This window comes from Schistocerca americana, chromosome 5, assembly GCF_021461395.2.
Source record: "Schistocerca americana isolate TAMUIC-IGC-003095 chromosome 5, iqSchAmer2.1, whole genome shotgun sequence".
Lineage (NCBI taxonomy): Eukaryota > Metazoa > Arthropoda > Insecta > Orthoptera > Acrididae > Schistocerca > Schistocerca americana.
The window spans coordinates 252599553-252612785 of record NC_060123.1 but is presented as its reverse complement, the minus strand read 5'-3'; the positions used below and the strand labels follow the sequence as shown (position 1 = coordinate 252612785).

General features: G+C 37.8%; 1 protein-coding gene across 2 annotated transcripts in view; it reads left to right on the top strand.

The window, feature by feature from the left end:
- The window catches only part of LOC124616785 (kelch-like protein diablo), a 75647-nt gene that overhangs the window by 9938 nt on the left and 52476 nt on the right, over positions 1 to 13233 (top strand). The gene's annotated exons all lie outside the window — the stretch shown is intronic.

The window sequence follows — 13233 nt, the reverse complement described above, 5'->3', positions numbered from 1 at the left end:
AATCCTTTTTGTATTGATGAAAGTTTTGAAATTCTTATAATGAGCTGCTAAACTGTCACTAAAGAAATATATGCTCTTAATGTTTTCAGTCTTTGTCTTTAAATATGCTATTAACGTTATTTGAAAGGCACGGACAGCAATGGCATTACGACAGAGACAGTTGCTGCTTATACTAATCGTGATACTTCGATACTCTTTGCCACCAAAATAGACAACAAATGGATGTAGTGTGGTCTAGCTATTCTCCCAATGAAATCCTTGCACAGCATCGTGAACATCAAATGAATAATTCTCAGCAATATCTATCTATATAATTAATTCATTTTATACAAGATTTCCTTTCAGCTGCTAAGGTAGTTTTCAAAATCAGTCCCTCCATTAAATCTTCTGACGTGTCTCCAATGTGTGTCTGTCAGTATGGCTCAATTGCTTGTATTCCATTGTTTCTTCAAGAAAAGCCTCTAGTTGCAGTGTTTTGGACGTGCCTCACAACATTGCAACACACAATCTTTTGATGCAAAACTGCATACAGTTTTTTTCTATCAAATCCTTGTAGTCATCTTGGAAAGATGCTGCTGAAGCCAACATTAATTTCACATTTTGATGAATTGCACGTATATATATACTGAATGTGATCCAGAAGCACCAATGGCAGTACACCATTTTGGCCTGAACTCACAAAATTTTGAGAAGATCAATAAGATAATAACACCAACAGAACACTGAGACACCATTTTCCAACTGCACACTTCAAGATTGTTTAGCTAAATAAGTGTAAGTAAACAATTGTTGGTGTAAGGGGGAAGACAACAATCAGATTTTTATCTGGTCCCCCAAGCAAAGATATTGCAGGCCACAAAATGGAAAATTAAAAAAAAAACCATTTTTAAAAATAGTGTATATTTTTAAGTGTAAGTTGCTCACCATTGATACTCTATAAAAAGTAACTGTACTATTCAGTGCAATAGCAGGAAAAATATTAAAGCTGAGAAATTAATCTTTCTTTGGAAAACTACTGTTCAAAAATTGAGTTTTTTTAATTTACGGCTGATAACTTTGAACTATTAAAAATATATTAAAGAATTCATTCATCTAAGTGATAATGATGTTAATTTGTAGCCCAGAGTGTGTTGAACTAAATGCATTTTATCTGAAAGGCTTAGGAAAATCCACTACTGAATAATTGTAAAAAAATGTAGATGCTTGCAAGTACGAAAAAATGCATGCGGCCTAGAACAAATATGGCTGCCGTTTTAAATAAATTTTTAGAAAAATATTTTTGTAACTACGAAACATTGGGGAATTCACCCAGCAAATATAATTTTTTTCTGAGATGGTCAAGCAACCAGTGCTGGACTACTTGGTACGGATTGACCCTTCAGCAATATCTGCATGGCTCACACCAACAGCTGTGGCAATTATCTTAGTAAGGCTGCGTTGGGCTTTCAGAACTTTGCACTTTGTGTGTCCCAATGAATCCCTTTTGCTGCTCCATTGAACCTTTGATGGTGACTTTTGAAGTGATGACTATAATAAAGTATTAGCAGTAAAGCAAGCATAAACAACATCCATGTCTTCAGTGGATGCTGATTCTTGCTTATCCTGGTGGGGTGATTCATTTTGGGCCATTCATGTCTATATTTGGCACAAATTTTCTTACCAGCTTTTAACACTTCATTAGTCAGCAACTTCAACCTATCAGATATGCAATGGTTATTGGTGTTAAAACTTCCTTGGTTACATGTTTTTCTTTACAAAATTGGTTGCAGCATGTATTCTGAAGAAATTAAAATTTTGTCAATGACAAGGCATTACAGTATGAACAAATTCGATCTTCTCCAGTAGAATAAAGCCCAGAACTATGCCATAGAAGCTCCTTGTCCATTGGTGACCTGTCCCTAAATGGTTGTAGGTGACTTTTGCCACAGTAGAATGGAGGCGACTTATGACAATCAGCTGCATCTGATCCACCACAGTACCAGAGCTCATGGGTCTCTTCATTCATTTTATACAACAGTTTATTAACCTGTAACAATTATTTTTGAAAGCTCATGAATATCCTGGTTTGAAGCATAATGGAAGATGCTGTTACACACGGTGATTCATATCAATCATTCTCTTAAAATCTCAGTTTTTGTAATTTACTTGTAACAGATTCAGCCAGAACAACGATTATACATGATTGACTCAGTACTCAACACTACAACTTTACAATGTCAATACCAAAGATAACGCCACACAGAAGATTGCCACTGAGAAAATTACCAATAATGAAAGCAGCCAAGTAGTGTGATTCAACAGTGTATAATAGCGAGTATAGAGCCTTAAAATACTATTGCTGCTCTGTAATGCCCAAGGAAACTGTGACAGTGCGTATATGAACCACTATGTATTGTAGGGATAAAATATTCTAAAGCGGCGTAGCATTTCATGTTATCATCTAGATTTTGTAACGTTAAGATCATTTTATGCGGTTTCATTATATGTATATTCTGTACTGTAAAATAATATAAAAGTACTTCTTGTTAACATAGTTACATTCCCTAAACCACACGCAGATCTTCTACTATTAAGATATACTACAAGTTATACATATTTGATTTACAGTTGCAAACAGTGTTAATTTTTTGTACATTTATTGATAATTCAGTTTCCCTACCTTTGGTAGATATTCTTTCTCATCAAAATGCAAGATCCAGAAATTAAACAATATAGCTTTAAAAGCTTAAAGCATGCACTTTTCATCTGTGGCAAGAAAAAAAGGGGGGGGGGGGGGGAATTGAACGAGACACAATTGAAAGATTGCCCCCTCAAAACTGTGAGGGACGGGAAAAACCCACCATGGTACAACAACAAAGTTAGGAAACTACTGCGAAAGCAAAGAGAGCTTCACTCCAAGTTTAAACGCAGCCAAAACCTCTCAGACAAACAGAAGCTAAACGATGTCAAAGTTAGTGTAAGGAGGGCTATGCGTGAAGCGTTCAGTGAATTTGAAAATAAAATTCTATGTACCGACTTGACAGAAAATCCTAGGAAGTTCTGGTCTTACGTTAAATCAGTAAGTGGCTGGAAACAGCATATCCAGACACTCCGGGATGATGATGGCGTTGAAACAGAGGATGACACGCGTAAAGCTGAAATACTAAACACCTTTTTCCAAAGCTGTTTCACAGAGGAAGACCGCACTGCAGTTCCTTCTCTAAATCCTCGCACAAACGAAAAAATGGCTGACATCGAAATAAGTGTCCAAGGAATAGAAAAGCAACTGGAATCACTCAATAGAGGAAAGTCCACTGGACCTGACGGGATACCAATTCGATTCTACACAGAGTATGCGAAATAACTTGCCCCCCTTCTAACAGCCGTGTACCGCAAGTCTCTAGAGGAACGGAGGGTTCCAAATGATTGGAAAAGAGCACAGGTAGTCCCAGTCTTCAAGAAGGGTCGTCGAGCAGATGCGCAAAACTATAGACCTATATCTCTGACGTCGATCTGTTGTAGAATTTTAGAACATGTTTTTTGCTCGAGTATCATGTCGTTTTTGGAAACCCAGAATCTACTATGTAGGAATCAACATGGATTCCGGAAACAGCAATCGTGTGAGACCCAACTCGCTTTATTTGTTCATGAGACCCAGAAAATATTAGATACAGGCTCCCAGGTAGATGCTATTTTTCTTGACTTCCGGAAGGCGTTCGATACAGTTCCGCACTGTCGCCTGATAAACAAAGTAAGAGCCTACGGAATATCAGACCAGCTGTGTGGCTGGATTGAAGAGCTTTTAGCAAACAGAACACAGCATGTTGTTATCAATGAGAGACGTCTACAGACGTTAAAGTAACTTCTGGCGTGCCACAGGGCAGTGTTATGGGACCATTGCTTTTCACAATATATATAAATGACCTAGTAGATAGTGTCGGAAGTTCCATGCAGCTTTTCGCGGATGATGCTGTAGTATACAGAGAAGTTGCAGCATTAGAAAATTGTAGCGAAATGCAGGAAGATCTGCAGCGGATAGGCACTTGGTGCAGGGAGTGGCAACTGTCCCTTAACATAGACAAATGTAATGTATTGCGAATACATAGAAAGAAGGATCCTTTATTGTATGATTATATGATAGCGGGACAAACACTGGTAGCAGTTACTTCTGTAAAATATCTGGGAGTATGCGTGCGAAACGATTTGAAGTGGAATGATCATATAAAATTAATTGTTGGTAAGGCGGGTACCAGGTTGAGATTCATTGGGAGAGTGCTTAGAAAATGTAGTCCATCAACAAAGGAGGTGGCTTACAAAACACTCGTTTGACCTATACTTGAGTATTGCTCATCAGTGTGGGATCCATACCAGATCGGTTTGACGGAGGAGATAGAGAAGATCCAAAGAAGAGCGGCGCGTTTCGTCACAGGGTTATTTGGTAACTGTGATAGCGTTACGGAGATGTTTAATAAACTCAAGTGGCAGACTCTGCAAGAGAGGCGCTCTGCATCGCGGTGTAGATTGCTCACCAGGTTTCGAGAGGGTGCATTTCTGGATGAGGTATCGAATATATTGCTTCCCCGTACTTATACCTCCCGAGGAGATCACGAATGTAAAATTAGAGAGATTAGAGCGCGCACGGAGGCTTTCAGACAGTCGTTCTTCCCGCGAACCATACGCGACTGGAACAGGAAAGGGAGGTAATGACAGTGGCACGTAAAGTGCCCTCCGCCACACACCGTTGGCTGGCTTGCGAAGTATAAATGTAGATGTAGATGTAGAAAACACCCTAAAACTTGCACATAAAAAATTTTGGTCAATGTTGCAGATGCATATCATTCCATCTAGGTGTCCAATGATAATTAAATTTGATCCATATATAGACACTATATGTGGGAATAATCCTATGTAGTTTTGTGGTGTGATTGATTCATATGAATAGTAGCAGTGGTCGGTCAAACTTTGGCTCTCAGAATTGCACAACGAATTTTTTAGCCACCTTAGAGGATTTATCTATATTTAAGAGTGACTAAATCCCTAATTTTTGCCATGGTGTGATTCAGCATATTAAAGCAAATTACCAAATGTTTGCCAGAACTTTTAAAAATGTGTATCAAACTTGGCACATTTGCACCTTTATGTGTGTTGCAAAGGTGAGTACTCTCTCTTTAAAAGCCTCAAAAAATTCAACCACTGAAGGTACTGAACTGAAATTTGGTATACAACCTTCAAAGACAATATAGAACCTTTACAACATATTTCATTATATTTGGAGATCGTAAAGTGGGGACAGTTTGTAATACTGGTTCCTTTGATGTGGAATGACCCTTTAATCAACTATTAATGTTACCTCAGAAAACTATTCCATAAGCTACAGGTGACTGGAAGTAACTAAAATCGGCCATTCTAGCACCATCAGAGAAGCGATCATTAGAAATGATTCTCAGAGCAAAACATGCAGAAGTGAGTTTCTGGGAGAGATTAGTTACATGGCCTTTCCAGTTTGTCTTGGTCAACATACATTCTTAAAAGTTTTGTGCATCGTACCCTTTCTAACTCTTAACAGGCCAGTACCAGATGGAGATCAAGGTTTTAACTCTTCTTCCCAAATTATATGTAGTTTCTTTTCTTCACAATTAGGGTAAGCCTGTTGTCAGTGAACCACGAATAAAATTTGTGGTGGACAGAGATTCCTTAATGTCACTCACTATTACACTAGTTCATCTGCAGACAACATGATTTTGGCTGCAGTGCCTGAGGTCTGTGTATAATTTTTATAAATAAGGAAAAAGGGGGGGGGGTGAACACGCCACCTTGGGGTGCACCTATTTAGACTTTCCTTGCATTGGATACTAATCTGATTTTATGATTAGCATGAGCTGATGTGAGCTACACAACCTGTACTCTAGTTTGCAAATATGATAGAGCCTACTTGTTTTCTATTCCTTTTATCCGCATTGCATCCAGTTTATCGAAAAGTATTTCATGATTAATCATATTGAAAGTTTTGGAAAGATCTGAATTAACTTTGTTATTGTTATTCAAATTATTGTCTGTTTAATCATGGTAATCATTTATCAGCTCCTATACTTATACCTGTTTGAAAGCCACGTTAATTATTATTTGGTAGGCTGTGGTCATGTAAGTACTTGGCAGTTCGTTGTTTCATTAATCTCTCAATTACTTTAGCGAATTCTGAGAGAAGTGAAATGGGTCACTAATGTCTAACTTTGTCTTTTACCACACTTGAATAAAGATGTCACTTTCAGTTTTTTAACCTTTCGGGGTACACTCTCTCTGTGCATGATAAATTAAAAATGTAAGCCAAGGGCTTTGCAATTTATGAAGCAGTAGAGATAATAAGTGACACTGGAACATCATCTACACCAGATGACATTTTGCATTTTAGTCTTCTGATCACCTTTACTACTTCACGCTCATTAGTTGGAACTAACGTCATGCCGTATACTAGTGTGCAAAGCCTAAATTTATCCTGATTGGTGAAATTTAAGCTAAGTGTTTGGGAAGCATTTATAAAGTAATCATTTATGTAATTTGGCAGTCTTTTTTTGCCAGTACTGGATCATCAGCTTTTGTAAGAGTGTTTCCTGCTCTTTGTGTATCTTCCGTGTTTCACTTTTTACAATCACCGACATAGATTTTGATTTGTTGCCCTTCATTCTTATTGTGGTTATCATTTCTAAGAAGTTTTGCCTTTGTAGTTTGTATTCTTATATTTTCTTACAAGGCTTTACATATTTTATAAACTGGGTATCTGTGTATCTTTTCATTTGAGAACTGAACATTTGTAAAATCCTGCAGGAAATCATAATGCCTGGTGTAATCCAGGAACTAGATTTAGTGACCTGACATGAATGGGCTCTGGTCGGAAAACACATTTAAGAATTGGACATCAGTATTGAAAAATTATAAGTGTTGCTAGTGAGGGGCTATCACTCGCTGATGAATATGATTGTCTTCTTCGAAACACAGTTTCTATGGGATCTTAAATGACTGTAGAGACCAATCTTGAAGTTTCAGATTTTTCCGCATATTTGACACACATTTGTTTTGGTGAGGACTGGCTGCATAATGTTGCTTATGTTCAGGAGTTGCTGCTGTTTCCTAGCATTGGACTTGTCAGTTTTTGTTTTCTGCCTCAGTTGCTCAAAGTGCTGAATATCTTCCCAGACACTGTCACACCATGCTGGACAGTTACGTCTAGTAATTTCCCCAGTTATCAATTTCAATTTGAAATCTTTTCATGTTGTCCTCTAATAAATCTTTTCTGTGGTCTCTTTTTTTTCCATCATTCAGATGGGAATACATAATTTGTTTTTGTAGATGGGGTTCAGGCATACAAACTATGTGGCTTGTCCAATGGAGTTGATACTTGATGATCGTAGAGTTTCAGTCTTTCAGAACACTGATGTTAGTGCGTCAATCTTGCCATTTTACCCTTAGGATCCTTCTCAGGTGTACTGATGGTACAGACGTTGTATGTGCCTTCTGTAAGTAGCCCACGCTACACATCCATACGTGAGAGTTGGTGTAACATTAGCCTGGTATCCATAGATCTTGGTCTTAATGCTGATGTTATGGTTAAGCATTGTCAGTACTTGTCTGTGAAAGCACTTTGGACCAGGATTCATTACTTGGATTACCAACAAAACTAGCACAATTTTCTGCACAAAAATTTCTTTTATAAGAAAGAACTACATTCCTTTCTTTTATGGCTATAACTAGCATTATAAGGATGAGGCATTACGATCAGGTAATCCTAAGTCAGTATTAATAACTCTATGTAATCATATTTGAAAGTATGTTGTCTATAAGACAATCCATTCTACTTGTTATTCTTGTGGTGCTGTTTATAAGAGGAAACGATTGGAATCTGTGTGATTCATTAAGAAACAGCTTCCTAGATGCAGAGTTGTGCATAAGGTCTGTATTGAAGTCTCCACAGACAATTATAGTGCCGTTTTCTGTAAACATAGTGTCCAGTAGTGACTCCAGTTTATTAGTTCATGTGTCTTATGTCCCCACTCAGTGCTCTATAAACTGCTAAACCATAATGTTACCAGCTCCCCATGCAATTGAACAGCAGGAGCTTCAAAATGCTTTTATTACCCAAAACTTCTGCCATACACCTCCTTTTATATTCCACATTTAAGGAAAATGCAAACTCCACGACTTTTGACACCCTTTCTACAAAACTGAAAAACTTGAAATGGTTAATATCAACAAAACCCAGATATAGATCTCTGCACCAGTGCTCCATTACACACATACATGCAGTATTGACATCTTTAACATCAATTTCATGTTCAGAAGAGTTATTTCTCAGACTCTGCATATGATAGCTTAAAATATGAAAACCACTAGGATGGAGACTGTGGGCAGTTGTACATATATATTGCCTTGTCATGGCTAATGCTGTTTTGAGGCAGGGTACCAAAAATCGTTAAACGCTTTGGGTTTTCTGCACCTTGCAGACCTTTCTTTTGGCTGCATTGTAGTGCATTCCACAGTAGCTACTGGTGAGGCTGAATCGGCAGCTAACAGCAAATGTTCAGCTACTGCAGTTGTCTGAGCTCCAACTGCCGGAGCAAGGTCCTCTGCTGTCAGTGAACAGTCCCCATCGCCGATATTGTGTCTCCCCCCTGGTGCCAGGCATCATACTCCCCATTTGACGTTGCAAACTACCATATCAGTCTTGAAAAATCGTCCTTGTCCTTTGAAATAAAATCTGACTTGATGGCAGACCAGCAGTACAGAACTCTGTCAATTGCAGGAAGTAGTGAAAGCCGTCTCGTACGGACGTGTCTTAATATTTCCTTAAACTCTGAAAATTGCATCAGTGAGTGATTGTTTGAAGCAGAAGACCCCAATTCATTGTAGATTTTGAGAATTATTGCATCTACATAATAATGAAATGTGTTAAGACCATGTTTTGCAGTATTATTTATGACGTGGCAGTTGCAGTTAGCTCTCAGAATGGATTTTTGTGTTTCAGTAATAATACAAAAACCAAATGGTTTTTGCCATAGAGTTCGTTGGAGCATTGCCAGCACTGTATGTACTTACTTGATTCAGATGAAAGCTGTTAGATTCTGTAATGTTCTTCATTGCATGGAAAATGTCTTTGCAGGTTTCTTTGGAGTCTTAATAAAAGTCCAGCAATTTCTATGGTACCCTGTGGCTAACATCAAAGTACTGAAGTGCATCAGTAAAAGGTTTTATGAAGTTCGCCTTTGACTAAATCTTGACTGTATGGGTCAAGAAAATTTTCAGAGATAGCCGTTGCCTTAGTTCTTCCATACACAATTTTAGGTGCAATATTACTGTCTGGAAACAAGTAATAATTCAATTTCATTTTTAAATCCAGTGACTTATAGCTAAGGTTAGGTTTTACATGTTTCACACTGTGATAAACAGACGGAACTTTAGTATATGTCATGACATCATCTTCAGATGTATATTTCTTCATGAAGGACGTTGTAACAGTTTTATGTTTACAACACTGATGTTGTACCAGAATGTGTTTTTGTATTTTCCAATGATCCACTACAGCTTTTCTTCCTTAAAAGTTTATTGAAAAGGTGGCAGGGTAAGTCAAACACTTTGCTGTGAAGTCACTTTCTTTCATCAACCGTGTGGAAAAATCTTTGTTTTCCGACCATTCTTTGCTGAAAGCTATATATCTTTTAACTTTGTTCTTCGGACCAGATGAATTTGATGAACTGTCTCGGTCGTTAGAGGAAGCGCAAAACCTCTTTTCTGAACACTGGTCTTTTCTAATTCTAAAATACTTAAACTGGAAATGAAATGCAATGATCGGAGGAGGAAATTTTTACCTTGACAATTGACGGTTGAAAGGTGTTTAATTTGACATCCTCTTAATTGTTTATCGTCCACATTGCATTTCCATACAAGGCTACACCCCAGACAAATACTTTCAGAAAAGACTTCATGACATTTAAATCAATACTCAGTTTAACAAATTTCTCTTCTTCAGAAACACTTTTTTTTTTTTCACATTGCCAATTTAAATTTTATACCGCCTCTACTTCAACTGTCATCAGTTACTTTGTTGCCCAAATAGCAAAACTCATCTACTGCTTCTAATGTCTTGTTTCCTAATTTAATTTCCTTGGCAATTCCTGATTTAATTTGACTACATTACATTACCATATTTTGCTTTTGTTAATATTCATTTTATGCCCTCATTTCAAGATTTTGTCAATGCCATTGAACTGCTCTTCAAAAGTCTTCTGCTGTATTTGACAAAATTACAATGTCATTGGCAAACCTCAAAGCTTGTCTTTCTTCTCCCTGATATTTAATTTCTTCTCCAAATTATTCTTTGGTTCCTTTACTGCTTGCTCAGTTTACAGATAGAATAACATCGTGGAAAAGCAAAAACCCTGTCCAACTCCTTTCTTAACTGCCGCTCCCCTTTCTTGCCCCTCGACTCTTGTAATTGCCGTCTGGTTTCTTTACAAGTTGTATATAAACTTTCACTCCCTGTATTTTACCACCAGTACCAACAGAATTTTTAAATGTATTGCAGCCAACATTGTTACAAGCTTTCTTCAAGTCTACAAAAGCTATGAACATAGGTTTACTTTCCCTTAATCTATCTTCTAAGATAAGTCATAGGGTCAGTATTGCATCATGTGTTCCTCCATTTCTCTAAAATCCAAATTGACCTTTCCTGAGGTCAGCTTCTACCAGTCTTTCCATTCTTCTGTCAATAACTTATTAAGTTGATAGTTTGATGATATTCACACCTGTCAGCACTTCTTTCTTTGGAATTGGAATTATTGCACTCTTCTTGAAGTCGAAGGGTATTTTGCATATCTCATAAATCTTGCATATCAGGTGGAATAGTTTTGTCGAGCTGGCTCTCAAGAGTATCAGTAGTTCTAATGGAATGTTGCCTACTCTCGGGGCCTTGTTTTGATGTAGGTGTTCCAGGCCCTGCCAAATTCTTCTTGCAGTATCACTTCTCCTATATCATTGTAATCAATGTCCTCTTCCCTTTATGTAATGTTGCCTTCAAGTTCATTTCCCTTGTATAACCCCTCTATATAGTTCTTCCACCTTTTAGCTTTCCCATCTTTGCTTCATTTGCTGCATTTTTATGTTTTTCCCTTTCATCAGTTAAATTCAGTATCTCTTCTGCTACACAGGGATTTGTAGTAGACCATGCCTTTTTATGTATTTGATCCTGTGCTGCATTTACTGTTTCATCTCTCAAAGCTACCCATTCATTGTCTGCTCTATTCCTTTTCAGTCAATTTTGGCCCAATGCTCCCTCTGCCACTCTCACCATCCTCTGGTTCTTTCAACTTATCTAGGTCTCATCTCCATAATTTCCTAACTTTCTCAGTTTTAATCTACAGTTCCTAACCATTAAATTGTGGTCAGAGTCCACATCAGCCCCTGGAAATGTCTTAAAATTTAACATCAAGTTCCAGAATCTCTGTCTTACCATAATGTAATCGATCTGAGACTTTCCAGTGTCTCCAGGTTTCTTCCACATACACAACCTTCTTTCATGATTCATAAACCAAGTTTTAAAGGTGATGAAATTATGCTGTGTGCAAAATTAGAGCAGACGGTTTCCTCTTTCAGTCCTTTCACCCAGTGCATACTTTTTCTTCTCTTTCTCTTACTAGTGCCAAGTTTCAGTCCCCTATCACAGTTTTATTTTCCTCTTCCTTAACTAATTGAATAACTCCTTCTATGTCCTACTTTCTTTCAGTCTCATCACTGCAGAGCTAGTGTCATATAATGTTGTACTACTGTGATGGGTGTTGACTTTGTATCTATCTTGGCTATGATAATGCATTCATGCGGCTGTTTATTGTCTTATTCATTATTAGACTCAATCCTGCATTACCCCTGTTTGATTTTATATTTGTAATCCTATACTCACCTGACCAGAAGTCCTGTTCATCCTGCCACTGAACTTCACTAATCCCAACTGTATCTGACTTTGATGTGTCCATTTCTCTTTTTAAATTTTCTAACCTATTTGACTGATTTAGAGACCTAACATTCCACACTTTGACCCGTAAATAGCCTACATCCTCCTAAGTAACTTAGCTGCAGCCGTTCTAGGTATTTTGAACGGTGAGACAGCAGCCATTATGTATGTATTAAATATAAAAAAAACTAAAACATTGAATTCTAGATGTTGTGTGTTAGTCGTGCATGCTTAAGCTGGAGTGAAGACTGGTTATTTTTCATGTGACTTATACATGTTTTGTCATATTAAAATTCAAATACTACTTAGAATAGAGGGCATATTATATCGCAGAAACTGGTAGGCTTTAAAATAAATAGGTGGTGAACAAACAGTTGACAGCTGTTTTTATATTTCCTCTTGAGAAGTCTCCACCTGGAGATCCAAATCAGGAACTATTTTACTTCCAGAATAGTTTACCCAAGAGGAGGCATTATCATGTAATCATACAGGAAAGTTGCACACCCTTGGGAAAAATAATGGCTGTAGTTTTCTCTTGCTTTTAGTTGATTGCAGAACAATCACATGGCCATGTGGGTTGATGTTACAAAGTCAAATCAGTCAGTCATCCAGACTGTTGCCCCTTCATCTACTAAAAAGACTGCTGCCTCTCTTCAGGAACCAGAAGTTTGTCTGGCATCTTAACAGCTACCCCACCATGACAAGGTCCATGTTATTAAAAACAAATTATGTGAAGTATTTCGTTCTTAAATAACATTCCGTAGTGTGAGGAGTATGCACATTTTCAAAAAGTAATGAAAGTTTTTGTTTTTCCAAAAACTTACCTTTATATATTCTCAAAGTTTCTCCCACCAATTTTTGTTCTCATAATTCTCTCCTGCAGTGTGTATCTTAGTGTATGATTTCAACCCACCCTGTGAAGAATTCACAAAATGCCATTTGGGGAACATTGTTTACGAGTGTATCAAACAGGCAGAGTCAGCTATCCTTGTTCAGGGAATTCAAAATGATATCCATATAAATCTCATGAGCCAGGTCTGGGGTGCAAAGTGCATGCAGAAATGTTCAGGTTCAGCAGGAGAAAATTACTGTGTTGTCCAACATGTGAGGCATGTTATCGTGAAAAACAATCCAGCACTAGCTGGATCCTCTCAACATACACACACGCATGCATGCATGGGTGCCCCCCCCCCCTCCCCCCCCCCCCCCCCACACACACACACACACACACACACACACACACACACACACACACACAC